Raw genomic sequence first — 23,221 nt, forward strand, 5'->3', positions numbered from 1 at the left:
ACACACTCACACACCACACACACTCACACACCACACACACTCACACATCATACACACATACTCATACACCACACACACACTCACACATCACACACACTCATACACCATACACACCCTGGAAAATGTCAGACAGCTCCGCTGACTCACCTCAGGCGCACCAGTCTTCAGCATCCTCGGTTCTGACAATGTCCAAAGAAGGAAAAGACCTGGTCACAAGCCAACCACTTCCTCTTGGCACCCAGACAGCAGGCCTGGGACAGGGTAGAAGGTGCAGCTTGCTGCTACTTGAATTTCAGTTCAAATCTGGCTCTTTAGGGTCAGAAAAGGGGGGTGAAAGTGAGAGAGTGTGGCTACAAACACACACACACACATATACACATACACAAGCACCCATGCGCACACACAAGTATACACACACACAAGCACACACAAACAAGCGCACATGGGCACACACACACACACACACTGTGATTCCAGGGAAGGTCATCTGCATTTTTGTTTATTTTTCTAAGCAGAGCAATGTTTTTCATATGCTCTCCCGGGGTCGTGTGGCAATTTCACCTGCATATATAGGTTATACTTTGAGTACCATGCCCTACAGAAGCCCTCAAAACAGTGTTTTCCATTCTCCTCCTTTTAATCTATGAAGTTGGTCCTCCTGGACATCTACCCCACCTACCAAGGATATAACCAATCACCACAGAGGTAGAACAGTAATGTTTAATCTGTATGGAATCTGAGGCAGCACTTCAACAGACCACCACATCAGAAAGGGAGGTCCAGTTACTAACAGACCCAGGAGATTTCATGACTCCACAAAGCCCTTCTTTCTCGTCTTCCCAGGGCATCTGTCTAGTTCCTCACAAACAGATGAGAAGCTACATATGGAGGAAAAAGGCTCTTGAGAGGGTCCCTCCTGAGAACTCAATCTGAAATGCAATCAGATGGGTAGATTAGAATCATTTCATAAGAAAAAGGAAGGATTAGCCTTCCCAGCCATCCTCTAGAATGGCACACTGGAGACTCTGCTTATCATAGAGGGGAAAAAATGCACTTAGTCAAAAACAGTGGCTACATCACTGGATCAGTTACAAATGGCTGATACAGAAGACGAAGAAAAACAAGGGCTGGCAAGCACATGAAAGACACAAGCACTCTTGACACTGCTGGTGGGGTTGTATATTATTAGTAAAGCTGCTACAGAAAACAGTCCGGAAGTTCACCGAGACTTCAAACAGAGCTATCAGCCATCCCACCGCTGGGTCGGAAACTCAATCCGGATACACAAAGGCCATCTCTGTTCTCATATCTACTGCAGCACTGTTCCCAACAGCTAACTCATGAAAACAGTATCCATCAATGGATGCTCAAAGGAAATGCAGTACATATACGCAATGTGGTATTATTCAATGATAAGACACCAGCGAAGATGTGGGCAGGGCGGGGGAGCACTGTGTTGGGTGCAAAAAGTCCGGAACAAAGGACGGGTGGCATATGCGAGCTGAATCCACCTATGTGTTAGGACAGGGTTGATCCCACACAAGCTGTGAGTGGATACCGCTCACCTGAGACTGGAAAGTGTCAGGAGAAGGTAAGAAGGGGACAGGACACAGGAGTCATAGAATAGCGTACAGTGCATTTGCTTAAAATTCAAACGCTGTAATTGAGAGATTATCAAAATGGAGATTTCCTATATGGAATACTTTTTGGCTGTTACCAGACTGGTTGGTTTTCATTTCAAAAGTTACGGGAGGTAAAACATAAACTTGACTATGACTCACTCACAAGTTCAGCATGTCAAAAGTCGCTAGTGGACTCAGATCTTACTACAATAACCTTTCAATGGGGTTAGTTTGGACAAGGAGGGTCCAGTATATATATCTTTTGGGGGTCCTCAAATGGAGCAGAGGGGTAACTCCATCCCCAGTGTGTTTGTCAACAGACAGACAAGTTTAATACATATAGCATAGCGTTGTATATATGCATGTATATAGCATGTAGTTAGAGTGTAGAATACTACTCAACTCTTAAAGAGAAAACCATGTTACCTGTGACAAGGTGGGTGACTCTGAAGGATATTGTGCTACTGAAATACTAGCCACAAAAAAGCAAATACCCTACATATACATGACAGTTGACAGCGCTGCATTCAGAGAGCAGAGCTGAGCAGTGCATTAGCTGATAGGATCTGGTCGACCTTAAGATATTTTACTCAGAACCAGGAGAACACACATTATTTCAAGACTCCATCACGCTTTTGGCACATACTATGTTTTCATCCATAAAACACAGGAAGACTTACAAACCAAGGTGAACCTTTAGGCAAATTTAAAATAATTTAAACCACAATAGATTCCTTAATTAAGTAGAAGAAGTAAGCTAGAAACCAAAACATCAAAATCTCCAAACTTTGAGAAGTCAGAGTTTCTTCTCAACCAGACATCACAGCCTGTAGCTCTAACCCCTCAGAGGCTAAGCTGGGATGGTAACCTAAGGCCATGAGTTCAAGACCAACCTGGGCCACATTGTGAGACCCAATTAATTTATTAATTATTATTAATTTATTAATTATTTCTTAAATTAATTTAAGAAATGTAAAAGGAAACTGGAAAGCAGGATCAGAGGTTAAAAGCACATTCAGCTCTTCCAAAGGATCTAAGTTTAATCCCCCATGCCATGTCTGAAGGCTGACAACTGCTGTAATTCCAGCTCTAAGAAATGCCCTCCTCTGGCCCCATAGTTACCTGCACACACACACACACACACACACACACACACACACACACGCAAGCACCCACACGTGTACATATAAAGTAAAATCTTACAAAACACACACAAGAGGATAAAAGGCTCCTCAGTAGCCCGTGAGTCCAAACAGAAATACTTCCTTAAACACTGATCTAGGACAGACTGTAAATGAAACGAAAGATCACATTCTGTAAGATGGAGGCAAAGCCGAGTCAAGAGGAATCGTGCTGCACGTGAATGCTGACATGAGACGGGAGAAGCCATCCTGAGTCCACGCCCTCAGTTTGGTTAAGAACTTTCAAAAGTAGAGAAAATAAAGCTGGAGCAAGCAGAAAAAAACAAAAAACAGACAGACAGACAGACAGACAGACAGACAGACAGACAGACAAAACCATCCAAGAAATGAAAAGCAGGAAGTCAGGGAAATCCGGGGACAAAGGTATGCATAAACCCAATAACCTAGAGGATTTCCCTTAAAAATGACAAACTGCCAAATCTCATTTCAAGAGAAAAGACACGACCTGAGCAGTTATTCAACTATTAGAGTTCTTTTTTTTAATTTAAAAATTTCTGAAACGGAATTTTCCATGTCCCAGGAGGTTCTGTTAGAATATGGAAGAGGAAGTGGTTCCCAACTCGTGGTCTAGTACGTAGAACCAAAATCAGACAAAAAAAAAAAAAACACATGAATAAAAGAAGCCAGGGGCTATTGTCCTTCATATATTTAGATGCAAAGTCCTTAGAAAAATTTTGCAAATATGTGTATACACATATATATGAATGCAAATAATGTTTTCGCGTACACTCATGATTAATCAATATTTATTTCATGTTCATAAAGTTGAATCACTATTCAAAAGCACAGAGAAGAAAAATTATACTCGTATTAACTAATAATTATTTTTCTCTTTGTATTTTGATCCAGGATTCCATGTAACCCTTACAAACTTCAAGGTCATATATAGCCGAGGATAACCTTAAACTCCTAACCCTGCCTCTACTTCCCAAGTGCTGCAATCAGAATGCCCTACCACTTATGGCTGTAACTTCCATTCATGAGAAAAGTTTCATTGCATTAGGAACAGAGAGGAACGTCATGGACCTCCAAAAATAGCAGGTACAGGAGATCCAACACCCAAGAGATAACAAAATCTATCCGTATTCAAATTCCTTACAAAAAGCAGCATATATTCTCATTTAATGGACACGTGTCTTCCTATGCACTCTTTAAGCGCTCTGTGCATTACTAACAATACAACACAAATGCTATGTAAATAGTCTCTCTACATTTTTCTGGTAGTGATGATGAAAGGAAAATGTAAATATATGTTCAGCACAGAAAGCAACTTTTTTAACATTTTCAGTTTATGGAAGGGTTAAAGGAAACAGTGGGATGACAACAACAACAACACACACAGACACGGGCACACACAGACACACACAGAGACACACACAGAGACACACAAACACACACACGTACAGACATACACAAAGACACACACTCAGAGAGACAAACACAGAGACATGCGCACACAGAGACACGCACACACTTCAACTAACATTGTACTTAACAGGAACGGAATGACATCTGCATAATCCTGGTAACAAGACAATGATATGAACTCATCACTTTTATTTAACAGAGTACTAGAAGTTCCAGCCATCGTATTAAGGCAAAAGCAACAAAGGTGTGTAGGTTGGAAAGAAAGCAAATTGTTTTGCAGATTATATAATCATGTTTAGTATAAAAAGAAAATATCTGTAAATTCTATCACCAAGAAACAAATTCAGTAAGCTTACAGACTAACAAAATTCAGACACAAAACCAATTGCATGTTTACTCCCTGACTACAAGAAAATTGGAACAGAAATTTGAAATTGAATATCATTTATGTTTGTTCCAGGTAAAGATAAAGTATTTGAAGTGTATGCAAAATCTGTACCATCAAACTTATTGATATTGATGAAAGAGATCAAGTAAGACAGTCTAGAAGAATCTGTCATGTTCATGATTTGGAAGAACTGATATAGTGAAGATATCAACTAACTTTAAATTTTTCCACAGGCAATCGAGACTAACACTAAGTTTAATTTATAAACCAGTATGGTATATGTCATAATTAAAAATTTACAAAAATAGTCTTGTAGATATTAGAAATAAGGAAAAAGGAATTAAGGAACATAAGTCTTGAAACAATCCAACAATAAATTTTAGACTGCTAAAATGAACAATTATATATGTAAGCAAGAAAAGTGAAAATTAACTATATAACAGAGGGAAAAAAAGTGATCTACAGAATAGGAAACCATATCTGGAAAGCATCTACTGAATACATGATTATCAGCTGGAATACATAAAAACTACAGTTTAACAATGAAAATCAAAAACTGCTTCTTGAAACAATCAAATAACTAATGCTATTTTACAGTGGATGACTCTAGTAGACATGTCTCCAAAGATGATGTACGCTAAGCACGTGAAAAAGTAGATGCCAGTATCACTAATGATCCGAGAAACACAACCAAAACCACAGTTGAGTCATCACTTCACAAAACAGCCCAAAGCAGGAGGTGTCGGCATGAGTGTGGGAATCAGAACATGTGTGTACTGCTGGTGGCAACATACTGAAACTTCTGTATAGAACATCAGAGTGTGCAGAGTAGAATCACCCTCTGATCCAGGCACCCTGCTCGTGAATACAATTCAAGAAGTGGGAACTGAGCCTTAGAGAGACATGTGAGGCCCACATCCACAGAAGCAGTATGCACCAGAGCCAAGAAGTGGAAACAACACAAACATCATGAAGAAGCTGACAGAGAAACAGAGCATGATCCATCCTCACAGTGCCGTGTTACTCAGCCTTCAGATGGGAGGAAATTTACCACCACGGACTACAGCAGGGTGAACCCTGAGGGTACTGTGTTGAGATAAACAGATGCAAAGGGCAAACAGCATTTGACTCCATCCACCTGAGAGCCTGGCTCATTAGATCAGTATCTAACATGTTTAAATTCGTAGACACAGAAAGGAGAATGTTGGCCTACATGGGGTTAAGACCAAAGAAGAATGACAGACACACTTTCCCAGACACATAGCACAGGCCTGAAGTCTTGGCTAGAACCAACTCTTATACACTATGGTTTTGCATGTATGTGTTTTGTGTAGGGTAGTTCTGTTTATAAGCCGGGCACAGTAAGAAATCAACAATGACAACTAACAGTAAAATACGACAACCCAACAGTTCAGTCTGTAAAAGTTACACAGATGTGCTTGCTCATAGCTCATTGTACTGCAGGCCATGGTGACCTCTGCCCATGACTGTTTTCTTTCTTATTGGGAGTTCTTGCCTTGTCACTTGGGATGAGTATTTTGCTGCTTCTTTTTGCCATATCTAAGTCACCGGCACCACTGCCTGTACACTTTGGAGCTGCACTACTCAGAACTTTGAACTATGATTTCAAGAACTTCCCATTTAATATTTTTTAAGACCATGGTTGTCCATTTGTAAATGAAAGCATGAAAGATGACATCATACGCAAGCAGTGACCACTGTGTGATTATTATTGTTTAGAAAATGGTGTCATCACTTTCATACTGACACGAGATGTACAATTAGCTAAGAAGACAAACAGTTCGCTTCTGTATCATCAGCTACTTTTATGTGGCGATCCAAATCTCTATAATACTGAGTACACTTTTTTGGGTTTTATGAGATTTTTTGAGATGTTATATTTTTAAGTGTGTGTGTGTGTGTGTGTGTGTAAGTTTGTGCCTGTGAGAGCAGGTGACCACAGAAGGCAGAAGAATGTGTTAGATTCCTTGGAGCTGAAGTTATAGGCAATTGTGAGCTGCCTCATAAAGGGGCTGGGAACCACATTTGGGTTCCCTGGAAGAGCAGCACAATGGCTTAAGCTCTGAGCCATCTCTCCCTCCCCTACGTGCATTTTCTTAAAGTTATCCCCAGTAGAAGCTGTTTTTCAGCCTTCATGCATCCTAGGGTCTGTAGTGTTCGTATCCTTTGCTTGCTCTAGAAACAACATTCACAAATGATTAAGTACCAAATGGAAACACATATGCTCTGCTTAACCAATGAGGAATACATGTTATACTTAATACTGAGTCAAGGATAAAAATAGCTCTGGAGACACACACCCCAAATAAACATTTTAAAAATAAAATACCTCTTCTTCCAAAATGACAACCCAAAACATATGTAATAGTAACCATTTCATTACACCAAATGTTTGTTTGGCATCAGTTTTAGACAAGTGAAAAGGCTTTTGCTCAGATAGAAAATCTAGTATTTTTTTTTAATTTTTAAAACAGTTTATATATTATTTGTATGTGCATGTGCACACTGTTATAGGAAGATCACACATGTACATGACACAAATGGGAGAATCAGAGGGACCTTTATCAAGTAGTTTCTCTCCTTCCACCTTCACATGTGTTCAAGAGTTCCAACTTGGGTCTTTCCCTGTGAAGCAAGCACTTTACCTGATGAGCCATCTCTCTGGCCTGAGCCCACAGATTCTGAGAGGCACTGGTTCCTCCCTTACAGCCTCCCTTAGTGCTTAAGATGCCTGTTTTCTTTCAACTATATCTCTGTGGAGTTCTAGAAATGATATTTTATACTTTCCAAAACTAATGGGTTTAAATGTGAAGTACTGACCACACAGGTATTCAATACCTGAGGTTTTTCCCAAGTGCCCTAAAGGAAGTAAAACCAAAAGTCTATCAATAAAAACCAGGGAAGGTCACTGTCTTCGTTTCATATAAAGCGCTAGCAGCAGGTATGGAGACACATATCTGAAGGGACAGCTACGGGCCAGGAGCTGGTTCTCTGCACGCTAATGTTTGCTCATGCTTTGTCTCCTTGGTTCTATTTGTCACACTGTTAAAATGGACAAAATGATACTTGCCAATCACAGGATGGTAGATTATGTCACTCATGATTATTTCATGGATGTGACCAAAACTAAAACTAAGTAAATATACTCACAGATGGCTCATGAATATTAAACCAACCGACTACAGAAAAGGGGTCACTTTTCATCCTATCCCTTCCCAGGACTATCTCAGGGCCATTAGTTACAGGCAGCCTGTGCCAGACACAGACTAAGAACCAAGCTAACTGTTCTGCTTCTCCGGTTATCACTCCAGATGTTACTCGTAGCCAGATGCTTTATCTAATGGATCCTTTGAAGAGTAGACTTTCGATTATGACAAAATTATGCACTGTTTCCAGGAAATGCAGTGACTCAAACCTACAGTTGCTTTTCTTACCAATAGTCCACATTTAAATATAGCAGGGCTATGTCAATTAAATTCTGCATGCAACTCAAGTAGGAATACTTGATAAAGGAATTATCTTTAATGAGTGCCTAAGAATGTGCACAAGCCAGCCATGGAATGACCTACAGCCAAGGGACGATCTTGAAGAGGCTGCCTGGATCATTGTTCCCTCACCGTCTAAATCCACAGATTTCCTCTTTGCTTTAAAAGACAGCTTCTCTGCCCAAATGCTAACAAGGGAGGCAGGAATTTTCAACATAAAAATAAAGTTTAAAAAAGAAACCAGGCTATTTTCATCCCATCGAATCGGCCAGGGTACCAGTTCACACTTCACAAAGCAGTGGGTGAGGGAGCTAAAATTGTTCAAAAATAGCCCTTTGTCAAACACAACGTTTCATTTCCCACGGCAAGGCAGAGGGACAAGAAATAACACAGGGTTGGAAGCTTAGGTGTCCCAAGAACTTAGAATCAGCAGCCAACATGAGTAGCTTTGCATATTGACAATATCATCAATTTCAGGGTTGGGGGTGGAAACAATCCCAGAGACCTTTAAGGCACTTGAGAGAAGACCCCAGTGAGCACTTGACCACTATATTCTAAAACCTGAAGAAAAAAAATCAGCCAACCAACCAGGTGATTTCAAATAAAAGATGTGAGAAAGAAAGGAAGCAATTAATACATCACCCACTCACACCCTACAGTCTAAATGAGTCCACTGTCTTGGCTTTGTCACTAATGGTATACACTACTGGCAGTCACGTAGTCAGAGCTTAATGTCCGATGGGAAATAAAGGTGAACGGGGAATGAACAGTTACACTTAGTTACACTTTTGAGACTGCTGAGCCCACTCTATGTTTGAAGAATAATGCCTGAGATAAATGGAAAGGGACTTGCAAGCTCCTAAGAACTTAAGCCAACTCTTTGATAATAGGCTCCAACTAACCATAAGGCAAATTCAGCTCAAAATCCTCAGGTCCTTGAAAGCCTAGCTTCCATCAAAAAATCATCTCTTGGGGCCTAAAGGGAAGATCAAGTTTCACTGGGGTTTGCAGTGCAATTCTCTAGTCTTCATTGCTTCATGACTGACTCATCCCAGAACTAGCTTCGGGTCCTAAGTGTGTCCTCCAGTGCAGTCATAGCCTTTGACTCCCCTTCCACTAGGACCAGAGAAATTTACAGCCAACCACCTGAGCGGAGCCCCAGGCTCACGACCCAAGCAAGAAGGATGGAAGTAGATCCCAAGGAAAGTCCAATGAAGAACTTTAGAGAATAAGTCAACAGCCCAGATAAAGCATCTTCTCAACACTGGGCTCCTGTCTTACTCTTAATAAGGAGGGAATATTACGTGGCTTTTCAACACATAAGGAAAACTGAGGCATGGTCTCCACAGAGAAACTTTCTTCTCTGGTGAGAAATGACGTAAGGATCTAAGTGTTGGGTGGTGACGCTAAGCATGTTATCCCATCCGCCACTCTGCTCAAAGGTCATCTCCGACAAACGTACATCAGGGGTTAAACAGGAGCTTTCAAGGTCCACCAAATGTGCTTCCTGTGCACTTTGTAGTGGGGGCTTCTGCTAAGAGCTGTGGTGTGGCATGGGTCACAGACTCTGTACGTCATAGACTTAGAGACCGTCAGTCCGTGCCCAGCATTACTGGGATAGCAAAGCTAAATACCTGAGACTCTGACATAGGACAACAGAGGCAAAAGTCTGAAGGAGACTGTTTCAGGGTATGGTTTCTGCTAGGGGGAAAGTTGTGGGGTCGGGCCCACAAACACATCTCCAGGAGTTGAAGATCCTCTATCACAGATGCCTCTTTGCTGGACAGACACTCCCCCTTTATCTCATCAAACCTGTTCTCTGGCCTTAATTATATCTTCTCTCTTTAGTTCTAAATGCCTACCCTTCTCTAGGTTCTTAGGATCTAGCTACTTTGTTCTAACGAGAAGTTGAGTTGCCTGGAGCAGGGTGATCTGAGAAGCCACAGACACGATTTGCATTTTTAACAATATTGTAATATTGTATGCCCAATTGAGACTAAATTGAACGTGTAAGCTCTAGTAGAGATTCAAAGCTTGTTGACATCATCTCATTTGAAGAGACCACACCCTTTCTCCAGAGATGTCAGCCTCCAGAATTAATCTTCAAGATAAAAGAGTTCATGCATTGAAATGTTCCCCAGGATGTCATGATTATTATCAATGATACAGTAAAAAGGAAGGACTGATTGGGAAATTTTAGTATGTCTACCTCATGGAAAGTTATGCAGGCACTTAAAATGTTTAGTGCTCACTTATAATTTGGTGAAAACCAGTGTTTGAAAGTAAAAGTTTTAAAAAAAGACAATAATAACTTATCACAGTTAAAACCAGACATAAACTATGCTGTCAACGGTTGTCTTTACTTGGTTGTGCTATGTATTTATATTTTCATACTTTCCAATTTGTTCATAACTGTATAATGGATAAAATTTTAAAGGGTGACTCTCATTGGAAGGGAAGTATTTTATTTTCACAGAATTTTTTTTCTGCATTTAGTTGATAATTCTTTGAGTGTCCAAGAGGACTCCATTTTTCTGCAAGGGTATTGAGGCAAAGGCAATGATGAACATGAGCGAGAAAAAACTCGCTCTGATTAAAACTATCTCTACTAGTTCTGTGGCTACCACAGCAGAAACAGATCTCATGCCTGGCATTCAAAGTTCTCTACAGCCCAGAGCCTAGTGCATCTCGGTTGACCATTTCTCTACCTATGGAAATCAGTCCAGGCTTCAGATAGTCACTTAATTCACTTCTGTGCATAAAGACGTCCCTGGCCGTCTGACCAACCACCCTGCTTCTACGGGTTCCCTCTTCTCTTCAGGTATTGCCACAACACCTAAAGTTACATCACCTGCCGACATTGAGCCCATTCTGTCATTCAGTTCCTTATTTCTAAGTAAGTAAGTACCTCTCAGCTAGACCTGGAGTTTCTTGAAGTCATACATTTAGATGCTTTTTAGTAGTTACTGGTCAAATATATGCAGAGGCAGAGAGGAAGTAGAATTCTACAGCCGGGCTAGCATTATATCCGTGCCCTAGTGGTATTATCTCAATGAAGCCTACTGTTTTAAAACCCTGCCTATGACATCACTGGTAGGACATGCACTTTCCATCTTCTGCTTTTGGAGCAGTAATAGTCTATTTCTGCTTATTCGTTCATATCAATCCTGAAGTTCCTCTTGGGATCAAACAGATTGGCTTGCAACATGCCTCACCAAGGTGCAGAATGTAAATAAGAAATGGAATGACCTTCTAAAAATCACAAGACCACACACAGAGTCCCGCTTCTCTTGCAGGTTTTGTCTGAACAACAGATATAAATCTTTGCCTCCACGTTATGTCCTTCCTTAGGCTGAGGGCTTCAGTCTATTAATATCCCCTTTAACCAAAAGAAGCACTCTCCAGATCAATTGTCCAGTGCTTCAGAAGTGATGAAGTAAATGGCTGTGTTCTTGTGTGCCATCGAATACCCTGCCAGGACTCAGAAATAAAGACCATCTGTGCATTAGCAACCTGACACCCGAGACATCAACAACCGTTGCATATCTTAAAAGATAATCCATAAATCGTAACTGAAAGCAGGTCAAAGGACCTGCCAGAGGAGAAAGAAAGACCTAGTGTCTATTATTTTTGCAGAGGGTGAATACAAGGTCAGTGTGATTGTTGACTCTGAAGAGCAGGGCATCAATTAACAAACCCACTTCTCACTGTTCACAACTCTGTCTTACTATCGCACATACATGTTTTATTTAATAAGTGAAGCAAGCACTTAAGAGTAAGTGCTTGTTCGCATGCTAGCACTTACTGGATGACCTCAAGCCTTCTCTATAGCTTAGCTCCCTAACCTATAAACTGTCACCTGCTATGGCAAGTCACAAGGCTGTGACAAGCCAAATAGCATCACTTGAGTCTCAGCTTGTTTGTCACCCCGCTGTGCGTGGTTCAGTCTCACACCCCATAAACTGGATCACTGTTCTTCCTTTGAATGTTACCCAAAGATTAAATAACGATTCCCAGATTGCTTACTGCGATGCTAATTGATTCTCCCAAGACGGGAGCATCCAGCATGTATCACCACCCAAAATCATCTTGGGCATCTCTGGTTCGGGCCCAGCTCTCTGATAAGAGTGTTGTCCAAATAGACATCTTTTTTTTTTTTTTTTTTTGCTAGATGCTAAGGAAATGGATGTTCTCTCACAGGATCACTCCCATGTGTGCAGGGCAATGTGCAGAAAGTTTACAGGTTGCTGTAACTAGTGGTTGAGATTTCTCCTATGAAAATTAATATTATACTTCATATCTAATAGTGCATAAGTGGACCCAGTACTGACGGATACAGTATGGTCTGTGGATGTTGGCGTGAGGGAGACCTGGATTCAAATTCTTGGTCTGTGACCTTGAGGTTGTAATTTAAGATCTCTGTTCCTCACTTTCGAGAACTGGCTCTGAGTTGATGTGATAATTTAACTCGATTGCACACACACACACACACACACACACACACACAACATGCCTAAAATACGATGTTGTTATTCATAATTCCTATACATCATTTCTTTTCTTTTTTGAATCCGTCAAACCAATACTGAATATAAGACAAATTCTACCAAAAACAAAAATTTCATTTTGGGGGGATGTTTTGATATCAGATAAAGTGGATGTCCAGTGGGATGAGAAGTGGAGAAAGGGAAACGTGTGGGAAAAGAGATCTCTCACTGACACACTTTCAAGAATACACAACATGCTCTGCTCAAGGAGGCTGACACTGGGGCTGGGGACAGAATATCATGACAGAGCAACCCAGCGGGGGACTGGGAGCTCTGCCCCCTTCACCCTGCCAGAGTATGTCTAGAAACTGAAGTGGGACCCCACAGATAATCCGGTCCAGTCCCCTCCTCCTTCTGCCCAAACCACTGGGCACCAATGATGCTGAATCATGAGCCTGGCAGCAGCCGCCCTCCTGACAGCTTTTACCCTGGCATGTCTCCAGGACAGGGACTGGAGGGAATGGGCACAGCGACCTGGGGTGTGGAGGAGAGGGGCGGGGGCAAGGGCAGGTACTCACGGCTGAGGTATCTCTCCGGCTGGATCCAGTGGCAGGCCCCTCGGTGGCCCACACTTCCCGCCGCCGCTGGCCGCTCCCCGGTCGGCCCACCCCGCGGGTCGTCCTGGGATCACCTCAGCTACCCCACAGCCCGGGGCAGGCACGGTTCAGAGCTCAGAAGCTCGACCCGACCAGGAGCAGCTGGAGCAGCTGCTGTGCCCAAGGGGGTGGTAGCTACCGATGGGCCAGACCATTTGCCCACTGCGCCCAGGGGTGCGCGTCCTGCATGGAGGCAAAAGTACTAGAACCTCGAGAGGGCTGGCTACGGGCAGGAGAAACCAAAGAAAAGGTGGGACCTCTGCCCGCCTCTCGCCCTGAGAGCTAGGGACCTCTTGGACCCGTGGCTTCTCATCTAGGTGTGCAAAAGAATGAACTAGGCTTTCCGGGGCACCCCTCACCCCGCCTTATTCTTGGTCCCGCTCGGGGAGCGTTCAGAACGCCTTTAACAGAGGACCTAGCAACCCTAACTCCAGGGTGGCATCCCCTCCTAAGGGGATGCTAGGGGAGCTGGCCTGACACCTATCTGGGCCACTTCCTTCTTCATCTTATGACCTACCTAGACCAGCAGGCCCCGAGTCCACATGTCAGCTTATCACAGAAGGGTGCCTTAGATCTCGCAAAAAGGCTCTTCTGGTCTTTTATTATTATTTAGCTACATTTAGCTAATAATAAGAGGGTATCAAAAGTCAACCTGAAAGTTAGACAGTAAGATCAAGTGAGCGCCCTCCCATCTGGATGTCTGAGGTTAGAGCCCGCTGACAAAACCTCAACATGAAAGTTGGAAAGTGTAGATTGAATTGGGTGGACACTTTGGACAGAACTATGAAAAAGTCCAGGTGAAATTCAAGAATAGTTGTGGTTTCTTGTTCATGAGTTCAGAGATTACTCTCTTGGTAACTCGGAAATAATCGTGATCTTACATGAAATGGACCTCACAGGACTGGGAACAGTTCATAAGCATGAAATTTCTTTGACGTCCATGGTTCCTGCCCCTGTCCCAGCCAGACTCACACGTGTTTTAGGAACACAGTGGTTAACAACCAACTGTACAGCTCTCCATCTAGAAGGAAATTGGCAGTCACCTATAAAATGTGACTAGGGAGGGCTGCTTGCTGTACCCCAAATAAAATGAGATTTCACAACTTAGTTACTGTTTCTGAAAGTGGCAATTAAGCATTTACATGAACATTACAGTAGAAATATTTTCAGTTCTAGCCTTCCCTTGCCACTGTACTCCTATTGAGATCAGCAGAAATGTTCCTGGCTTTTAGATGGGGCTTTAAATGGTGCAGAACAGACGCTGACATTTGACTTAATATGGGGGGGGGGTTGAGGGTGGGAATACACTGTAAGCCTTAACATAGCTATCACTGGGACCTGGGTGTGAGTTTGACCTTTGCAAAAACTAGGTTTTATGATGGAGAAGAGATATTTGAGTATCTAAGATGGACGTCACCCTGATGAAGCAAAGGGGACCAGACAGGGGTGGGTGGACTTTTCCCAGAAAGTGGGAGCGCCAAGGTCAGAAGCTCAATGGAGCATTCTGTGAGGGTGAGGATCATGATGCTGATCTCACACTACATCACTCTGTGCTTTCACCTCACACTACATTTCAATTGCAGGCCGCCATACTTCCAATCTCAAGAAAGAGGAAGAGACACTACCAACTTCAAAGCTCAAGATGGCGTTTACAGGACTCAGGAACAGAAGTTGTTGCTTTTCTGTATGGTGTGCTGTTGGGATAAGGCAAACCGATGATGTTCGCACGTCAGCACAAGCATCGCAGATATCCCTAGAGCCCTGCGTTGCTGGGGAGCCTAGATAGCTGGCTCCCTAGAGAAGCCAAAAGCTTCAACACAGGGCTCATAGCCTCAGCCTCAGGTAAGGGCAGCTCTCTCCACAGTCAACTGTCCCCCTATGAAAGGTAGCAGCAAAAGAATTCAAGAGATGGCTAAAGACAGAAATAGATATAGAAAGAAGGGATACGGCCTGTGAATACCTAGGGACTTGACGGTCTTGTGTAACCTGTGGTCACCTATTTGTAAGTTGATGTTCTTAGCACGTGTTTCTGAATGAAGAAAGGGATTTTTTTATGACAACTTGGGAAGTTGTCAAAGTGAAGGGGGTGGGGCATCACAGAGCCTGCGCCCCCTGTTCTCTTTCAATGTCTTGAAAACCTAAAGCTATAGTAGGGCCATAAAGGAAAAATTTAATTTCTTAGATGATTATATGAGGTTTTGGATCTGTGGACTACCTCTCCAATCCTCACAACAAAAGACAGGTCAGACGTGGGGAGAGAAAAGACTCTGTGTGGTGAAGAAAGCTTGACTTACAGTTATCATCCTAGGTTGCTTTAAACTTTACTTATATGCCGGTTGGTGAAGCAAATTCATTTGTATTCACAAACAAGCATGATCTAGGAATCTTTAAAAGTATTGCCTTGATACGATACTAAGAAAGGTAAAAATGGTGCTTGGTGCCTTTGTAGAAAGTTGTGATAAGCCAAACAATGCCGAAGCCTTATCAGAGCATGTTCACTCGGTTTCTGATGTATGTCAGATTAGGCCAACGTTTGCATCATCCCAAATTCTCTGTTGAAGATGTGAATTGTGTATGTTCTCCTAGTTTGCCTTGAGCTAGTACTTAGCAAATGATTAGTATATCTGAGGTACATATTACTACCTCTTCCACCATAAAGACAAAGAAACCACTAGTTAAAAAATGGCAATGCTAGGCGAAAAGCTGCTTTCAAATTTGAGCCAGTACCTGGTGTCACCCTCCACATGCCATTGTGGTAGCCTGCCGCTCGGAAAGCAAGCCACCACGAGTTTCATGCCTATCTGCGGTAGGAAATCGATTTCATACTTCTGTATTTATTTTTGGTTTCTCGACACAGTCTTGCTGTGAATTCCAACAGCCTACCAAGTGTTGGGAATAGAGGTTTACACCAGCGTGCCCAGCCATACTCAGTTTGACATGTATTTCCACTGCTAATTTCTGAGAGAGATGAGTCATTCCTCACATACGAGGATTAGATGCTAACCCTCTCATGGGAAACACTGTTTATGTTCTCAAAATCTGAAGTGAGCAAAGGCTGGGTGTATCCAGCCAGTGATTCCTGACAGCGGTGTGCGATTTGTCTCAGGAACTGGGGCGAAATCTAGAACCTCTATTTTATGATGCTCCATTGTTGATCCTAGAGCACAAACAGCTTGACTAAACTGTGCAAAATGAAAGCAATGGAGAGCCCCCTCTTTCCTCCATCCCCCCCTCCTCTCTTTTTGCCACCCCACTGTGGGAACTCGTTCATCTGTCTCCCTTTTCCTTAGCCCCTCTCTCCAGTCTTCTGGTTTTAACTCTTTACTCCAACCATTAACTGAACAGGGAACAAGAAATAGTTATTTTAAACCTACTATATAAAAAATCCCCAGTCATTGTATAGTAATGTACCTACTGTGCGTAGGACAGCATCCAGTGTTCTTTTCAACATTTTTATTGCATTTACGTATATATGCATGACTCAGCACTCATATGGAGGTCAGAGGATAAAGGAGAGGCTTTCTCCTTCCAGCATGTGGTCCTGGGTACCAAACCTAGATCATCAGGCTTCATAGCAAGTGCCTTTACCCATTGAGCACCTTTGCCCATAAAGCACTCTTAATGGTGCTTTATGTAAAAGGAAAATAATACTCAAAATTATATTTGTGTATAATTTTTAGACAATTGACATGTTTATAACACTATCATTTCTAACCTAGATGATAGGTGTTTGTAGTTTTCATACTGTGCCCTGTACCTTTCTTACCAAACTCACCTAACAATGTTACATACAACATCTATCTTCCGAATCAAATGTTCTTCCCATGTAACCAAGGGCTATTTCCCGGGTAGGCAGGAGCCAGTCTTCTCTGCAGTTTATCTTGTGTTTAATCTAATGCAATCAAATCTCGTGTCTGATCATGGAAGCCTCAAGAGAACTTTCTAAGAAGAAGGAGGCATGTATTCCGAAAAGGTAACTTCATCTCTTTTCTGTTATGAATCCCTCTGTCTCGTTGGTGGCAGAGATGTCAGAGTAAATAATTATGGAGATATTTGTGTGAGTCCCGACGATGCGTAAAGGTTTAACGTTTTGTACGTAAACCATTACTAGCGTGCCTTCCTTAACTGTCTACATCTCCTTCCTGTTTCACTTACCATTTCCTTTCACGTTGGTGACTTGTCCTCTGTCAAATTCCCCTTCATAAGTTATTGATAATGGCTGGTAATCAATATGGAACCAGACTTCTTGAACTGAACCATATTTTCTTCCTTTGTTAAAGCCCGCTATGGAGTGGACATTCTTCCCCTGTTATAGCCTTTGTCATGTTTTTCATGTGTTTGGCATCTGTACTAGGAAGAAAAGCAGATCTAGCTTTCCAGTGGCTGCTGTTGCTTTTGCGGGCTGTGGTATTGTTATGCTGACTTCATAAAATTACCCAAGGAACACTCCCATTTCTCACAGCTATAATAATTTAAATAAGATTGGAATTCTTTTTTTTAGTAAGTTGGAAGTTCAACACTGAATTCATCTGACTGCAGGCTTTTCAACAGCAGACGGTCTCTTCTATCGATCTACTTCAGGGTTGCTGTTGTTGTTTGTTTCTTGTTTCTAATTTCTATGTGTCTGTTGTGATATTATAAATTCTTCATTAAAAATTATCTCTGCGCTATCATTTTTATTTGCACTCCATTGTTTTAGAATCGTTCAATTTCCCAAGATCTTTGGATTACTATGTCTTTTCAAAATTTTAAAAATTTTGCTTCATGCCAGGCAGTGGTGGCACACGCCTTTAATCCCAGCACTTGGGAGGCAGAAGCAGGTGGATTTCTGAGTTCAAGGCCAGCCTGGTCTACAGAGTGAGTTCCAGGACAGCCAGGGTTACACAGAGAAACCCTGTCTCAAAAAAAAAATTTTTTTTTTTACTTTATTGTGTGTTTCTTAATTTTCAATTGGAATAAGATGAGACTGTAACCTGTATATAGTGTAATTTACTAAGAGTTTCTTTTGATTATGTGCATAATTTTCATAAATACTTTATTGAGATAGGAAATGTATTTAATTATATATTTGCATGCCCTATTGAAGAAATGAAATGTTCCCTACAAAAATGTTCTATGATGTGAACATATATCAGCCCCTAAATTCATATGTCAAAATCTAATCCCCAGTGTTTTAGTGTTACAGTGTTGAGCGTTAAGCAGGGTTTGGTGAAGATTTTTCATTAATGGGAAGAGTGCTCCAGAGTCCCCAAAGGGCTGCCTGATCTGCAGAGGGAGTTCCAGGACAGCCAGTAGAATTTTGTCTCACTAGCTGGATGTTTGGCCTTATGCTTTGGCATATTTAATAGACACAGATCTTGGACCACATGTACACATTTCGGTGTAGACTTTTTCCCACAATTATTTTCCTGAAATTGGGCATGGGAAGCCACGGTTCCATTTCCAGAAAGACATACTGATGCTGCTCTGAATTATTTATATTCTCTGTCTTCCTCGGCAGCACTACAGCGGTGCTAATGGCTGGTTTTAATGGCTGTTCTCTGAGCTGCTAGGCAGCCATTTTCATATATCAGCTCACGGGGTGTCTTAGGGTTTCTACTTGAGGAGAAAAGGGTTTATTTCAGGTACTCTCACCTTCCAGTGTCACAGGAGGAATCTGAGACAGAAAATCAAAGCAGAAACCTGGAGGCAGGAACTGTAGCAAAGCCCATGAAGGAATTCTGATTACTGGCTTGTTTGCTCATACAATCCTGAACCACCTGCCCAGAGCATGGCACCACCCACCATGGGCTGTACCCTCCCACATCAGTCACACATCAAGTAAAAACCGCCCCACAGGCTTGCCTGCAGGCAGTTCTCATAGAAGCATTTTCTCAGCTAATGTTTTGTCCTTTCAGATGACTCTAGTTTGTATCAAGTTGACAAAGCAAAACAATAAAGAACAACAATAAACAAACAAATAGGAAGCACAGTAGTGCCCATCCACAATCACAGGAGTCCCACAGACAGTGAAAGAGGAAGCTTTCTCTAAGAGCAGAGGCCGCTGGTTCCAAGCAGTAGCCTCCACATCCCATTGTAGTCCCTAAAGGAAACTCCCCGGCTCACAGACCTCCGTGTACTCTCACATCCTTGGAAACAGGAAGATTAGCTTCCTGCACAGTTCTTTCGTGTTTCTTTCATGGCCTTGTGAGGACAAGTAGATCAGAGCCAACATTGTCGTCTGTCCTGAAACTCAGAGACTTCCAAACCCCTCAACAGTCCCAGTGACCGCTGCTTTCAGTTCTAGTTAATTCAGTAATGATGCTCTTTGCCCGAGCCTTGGGAGTGAGGTTGTGCTAGTTTCCCCCTTCTTCAGGCCCAACAGAGCTGGAGACTCATTTCTACCCAGCTACCTAACCTTCACAAGATTCCTTTTTGTTTTTTTCTCTGTGGAGCCCTGGCTGTCCTGGAACTCACTCTACAGACCAGGCTGGTCTCAAACTCAGAGATTTGCCTGCCTCTGCCTCCCAAGTGCTGGGATTAAAGGTGTGTGCCACCACCACCCAGCCTGCCACATGATTCTTATAAGGTAAATACAAAGAGCGGAAGATGCAAGAAACAGAAGCTGTGTTGGTGTCAACATATATTCACTCTGCCCTAGGCCGGATTGTTTTCTATAATTCAAATTAACTTTTATTTGAATCTCTTCCTTCTGTCAGACAATCTCAATGAATTAACATCTCTCCACATTTTCCTAAGAACTGGGTTATGGCTTTAGAGTTTTTACCTGATGCTAAAATGTTGGTGTTAGAAAACTAGACATCAGATCTGAGTCATTCATCCATTTTGGTACCTGCATAGAGCCAGGTTGTCTGTGGTAACTGTCATTGCATGTTCCAACACATAGTTTCATGTTATAAAAAGGCTCCATGGAAGAAAGCTGGGGTGCCTGTCAGTCCAGGCTGCCCAGGCTTTGATGACTAGTTGGGGCTTATGTAGAAGACCAAAATCAGCCAAGGATATATCTCAGTGAAGATCCGAAGGGTCTCCTGATCAATAATAACCCATTGCAAGGGTGAAAAATTGGGCACAGCTTGATTCAGTAACTATGCCATTCTCCAAAGACACTTACATTGAGTATATCATTATATTATTTTATTTTACTATTTTTATCCTTAGGCTAAAGCTCAGTAATCTGCTTCTAAGCCATTCCCCAGCCCTAGTTTGGTATCTCCTGCTAACATTGACTATTGGTCCAGATCCTGGGTTCTAATCTTAGGAAGGTGGAGAAGCAGGCAATTACTAAAGGGCTATTGTATAGGAAACTGAGTAAGAAACAAAGTGATAACATTTGTGACTTCTGTGACAATGATGAGCAAATCATATTGTTTAACTTGGGAGTTCCCTCTGCTCACTTGTTCTTCTGGGTTCAGCTGGACCCACATGAAGGCTGGGATTTTATCATCTGGATCAGCAGTGCCAGCATCACCAAGAACCTGATTGGGCAGGAGACTTTCCCTGGATTCTAGAACAGAAAGGAATGCAGTGTGCTTAGCAAGCATCCGAAACCAATGGAGACTTACACACACACACACACACACACACACACACACACACCCGCCCCTCCCTGAAACAAGTCAATCACAGGCTGAGTGAACTCCAGGAGTCACAGAAGCAAACATGTCCACTCTTGGTCTCTGTGTCTCCATTTTTATGTGCAGTCTTTGAAATGTGAGGGAAAACAATTTTAATTATGTCACACATGGCTATTCTCCAGGACTCCATAAGAAACGATGACTGATCCAAGGATTAACTGGTTTATCTAGCTCAGGATCCACAAAGTCATCTCTTTTTTCACAGAGGGTAGGAATCATTCGGACTAACCCACAGCAAAGCAGACTGAAAAAATAAAACGGAGACGGGAGAGATGGTGCAGCTGCTGACGTGCTTGTTTTACAAACGCAGGGACTTAGTTTCATCTCCGGAACCCATGTAGAAATGTCAGGCACAGTAGAATGCATTCATAAGCCCAAAGCTGGGGAAGAAAAAAGTAGACCTCTGAAACGTGCTTGCTAGGGCGCTTCTCCAGTTGGACAGATTCCTAGTCAGTGAGAGATTCTGTCTCAAAACCAAGGTAGACAGCACCTGAGGGACAATACCAAAAAGTAAACCCTGACACACACACACTTTCAAATAGTGGCTCTACTGATTTCGAACTTAGGTGTATGATGGAGTTTACAGGCTCCAAAGGGATTAGCCTCTTGGGCAAAGTGTGGTATTTGGCATAGCCCCCCAAAAAAGAGTGATATGATTCGGAGAGGGGACACGGCCACTGTTATTCAGTCAGAGTCTCTTTTGCCATGCTGTGAGGAACACAGCTTAAGGCTTTCTGGTTGTCATTCCTGGTGACTGGCACCTTCCTCTGCTAATTGTAATTTGCAAGTCTAATTATGAACAAGACTGAAATATCCAGATGATAATTATAGTGAGGCAATGTGTTAATATCAACAACACAGTGCATCAGATCCACCTCTGTTTTTTATTTAAAGAAATTCAACCAAAATCCTTCAGAGAAGCCACACGTTTGATAGATTATTGCAGCATTTTTACAAGCTAATAACTTTTACAAAACTGAATGTTAAAGGCTCAGCAAGCACATTACATACATAAAGTATTTCCATGTGTATCCATCTAATATATAGGAAAACTGATACTTTAAGAATACTATCTAACAATGTCATACATGTATATAATAATTTTGGTCATTTTCACCCTTGTTGGCCTAACTCGTTTCTCCTCCTGCTGAATTTTTTTCTGTTTTTTTCAAACAAATATCCTTCCTGTCTTTTTTACTGTGTCCTACTGAGTTTAATTAGGGTGGCTTGTATGAGCATGGGGAAGAAGTTATTTACAGGGGCTTATGGGATTTATCAATGACTAGAACACTGAAGAAAAGAACAGACTCTCTCTGTATCTGATCCATTGACTGCCAGTAGTTCCCCCAGGAAGAGTGGGCCCCCAGGAAACCCTGCCCTGCTTTTTCATGTTGAAAAGCTCAAGGCCCCATCCTGTGCAGGTAACACCAGCGGCTGTGAATTCATGAGTACAGTGTCATGCCTTGTCCAGCAGATGCTTTGCCCTGCACTTCTCAGCCTTCTGAGCTTCTGTCCATTCCGCTTGCATCATGATCGTCTTACTGATGCTCCCTGGGCCTCAGCGGAAATGGTACAGAGGTCCCCATGGAGGGTTGAACACTCAACAGTCAATGGCTCTCAACACTTTGATCCATTCTGAGTTTATGCATTAAATACCTCCTGTAGCAAAAAAAGAAAAAATAAATAAAGATGCTTCTCTAAGCAAGGCTGAGGGCAGCATTAGTCTTTGGGTATAAACAAAAGTGGGGAAAAAAGTAAATTCTCCAGGACACAAATCTAGTGACTGTAGTAGTCAAGTTTTTCTGTGATCAGTTCTTTCTGGTGTCTACACATCTCCCCTCCCCTTAGTCCCAGAGTCCCTTGCCTGATTGCAGAAGTGAAGCCAGTGTGGTCCATCACATTCAAGGACCCAAGTGTCCCGACAAAAGCATTTCACTGAAAGGCCAGATTCTTAAAGAAACCATCCCATTGCCAAGCAAACAGCACACTGACCTTGGTGACCTCTGGGCTCACTCTCAAGATTCCAAAAATGGTAGTTTTCTTAGAAGCACAGGGATAGAAAGCTGGCTCGCAATAAATAATCATTTGGGATTTAATTCTGCACAGCCTTTGACCTCCCCCTTTGGCCTTAAGTTATAGCCAAGACCAAAGATGTCACAGTATTCTCAGGACACAGTGATTACTGCAAGTCATCTGTTTATGCCAAGATGGTCAACTGTCTAAAGCTCTACAAAGTTGTTCTCCTCTGAAGGCAACAGAATCTCCTCTTCTTAAAGTATCAGGAACACACACACTAAGTTTGCTATTTCAGTGAGCTCATCTGGGTTCTCTAGTGCTCTATCTTCTACATTCCTTTTA

The 23,221-nt window shown here is 42.3% G+C and overlaps 1 protein-coding gene across 1 annotated transcript in view; it reads right to left on the reverse strand.

Annotated features, from left to right (window-relative positions):
* Positions 1-13,372, reverse strand: part of Ttll7 (tubulin tyrosine ligase like 7) — a 126,170-nt gene extending 112,798 nt beyond the window's left edge. The window contains exon 1 of the mRNA XM_028788086.1: positions 13,152-13,372. The gene's annotated coding sequence lies outside the window, so the exon portion shown is untranslated. The remainder of the gene's footprint in view (positions 1-13,151) is intronic.
* Positions 13,373-23,221: the final 9,849 nt, after the last annotated feature.

The sequence above is a fragment of the Grammomys surdaster genome, unplaced genomic scaffold, assembly GCF_004785775.1.
Source record: "Grammomys surdaster isolate TR1022 unplaced genomic scaffold, NIH_TR_1.0 125701, whole genome shotgun sequence".
In the NCBI taxonomy this organism is placed as follows: domain Eukaryota; kingdom Metazoa; phylum Chordata; class Mammalia; order Rodentia; family Muridae; genus Grammomys; species Grammomys surdaster.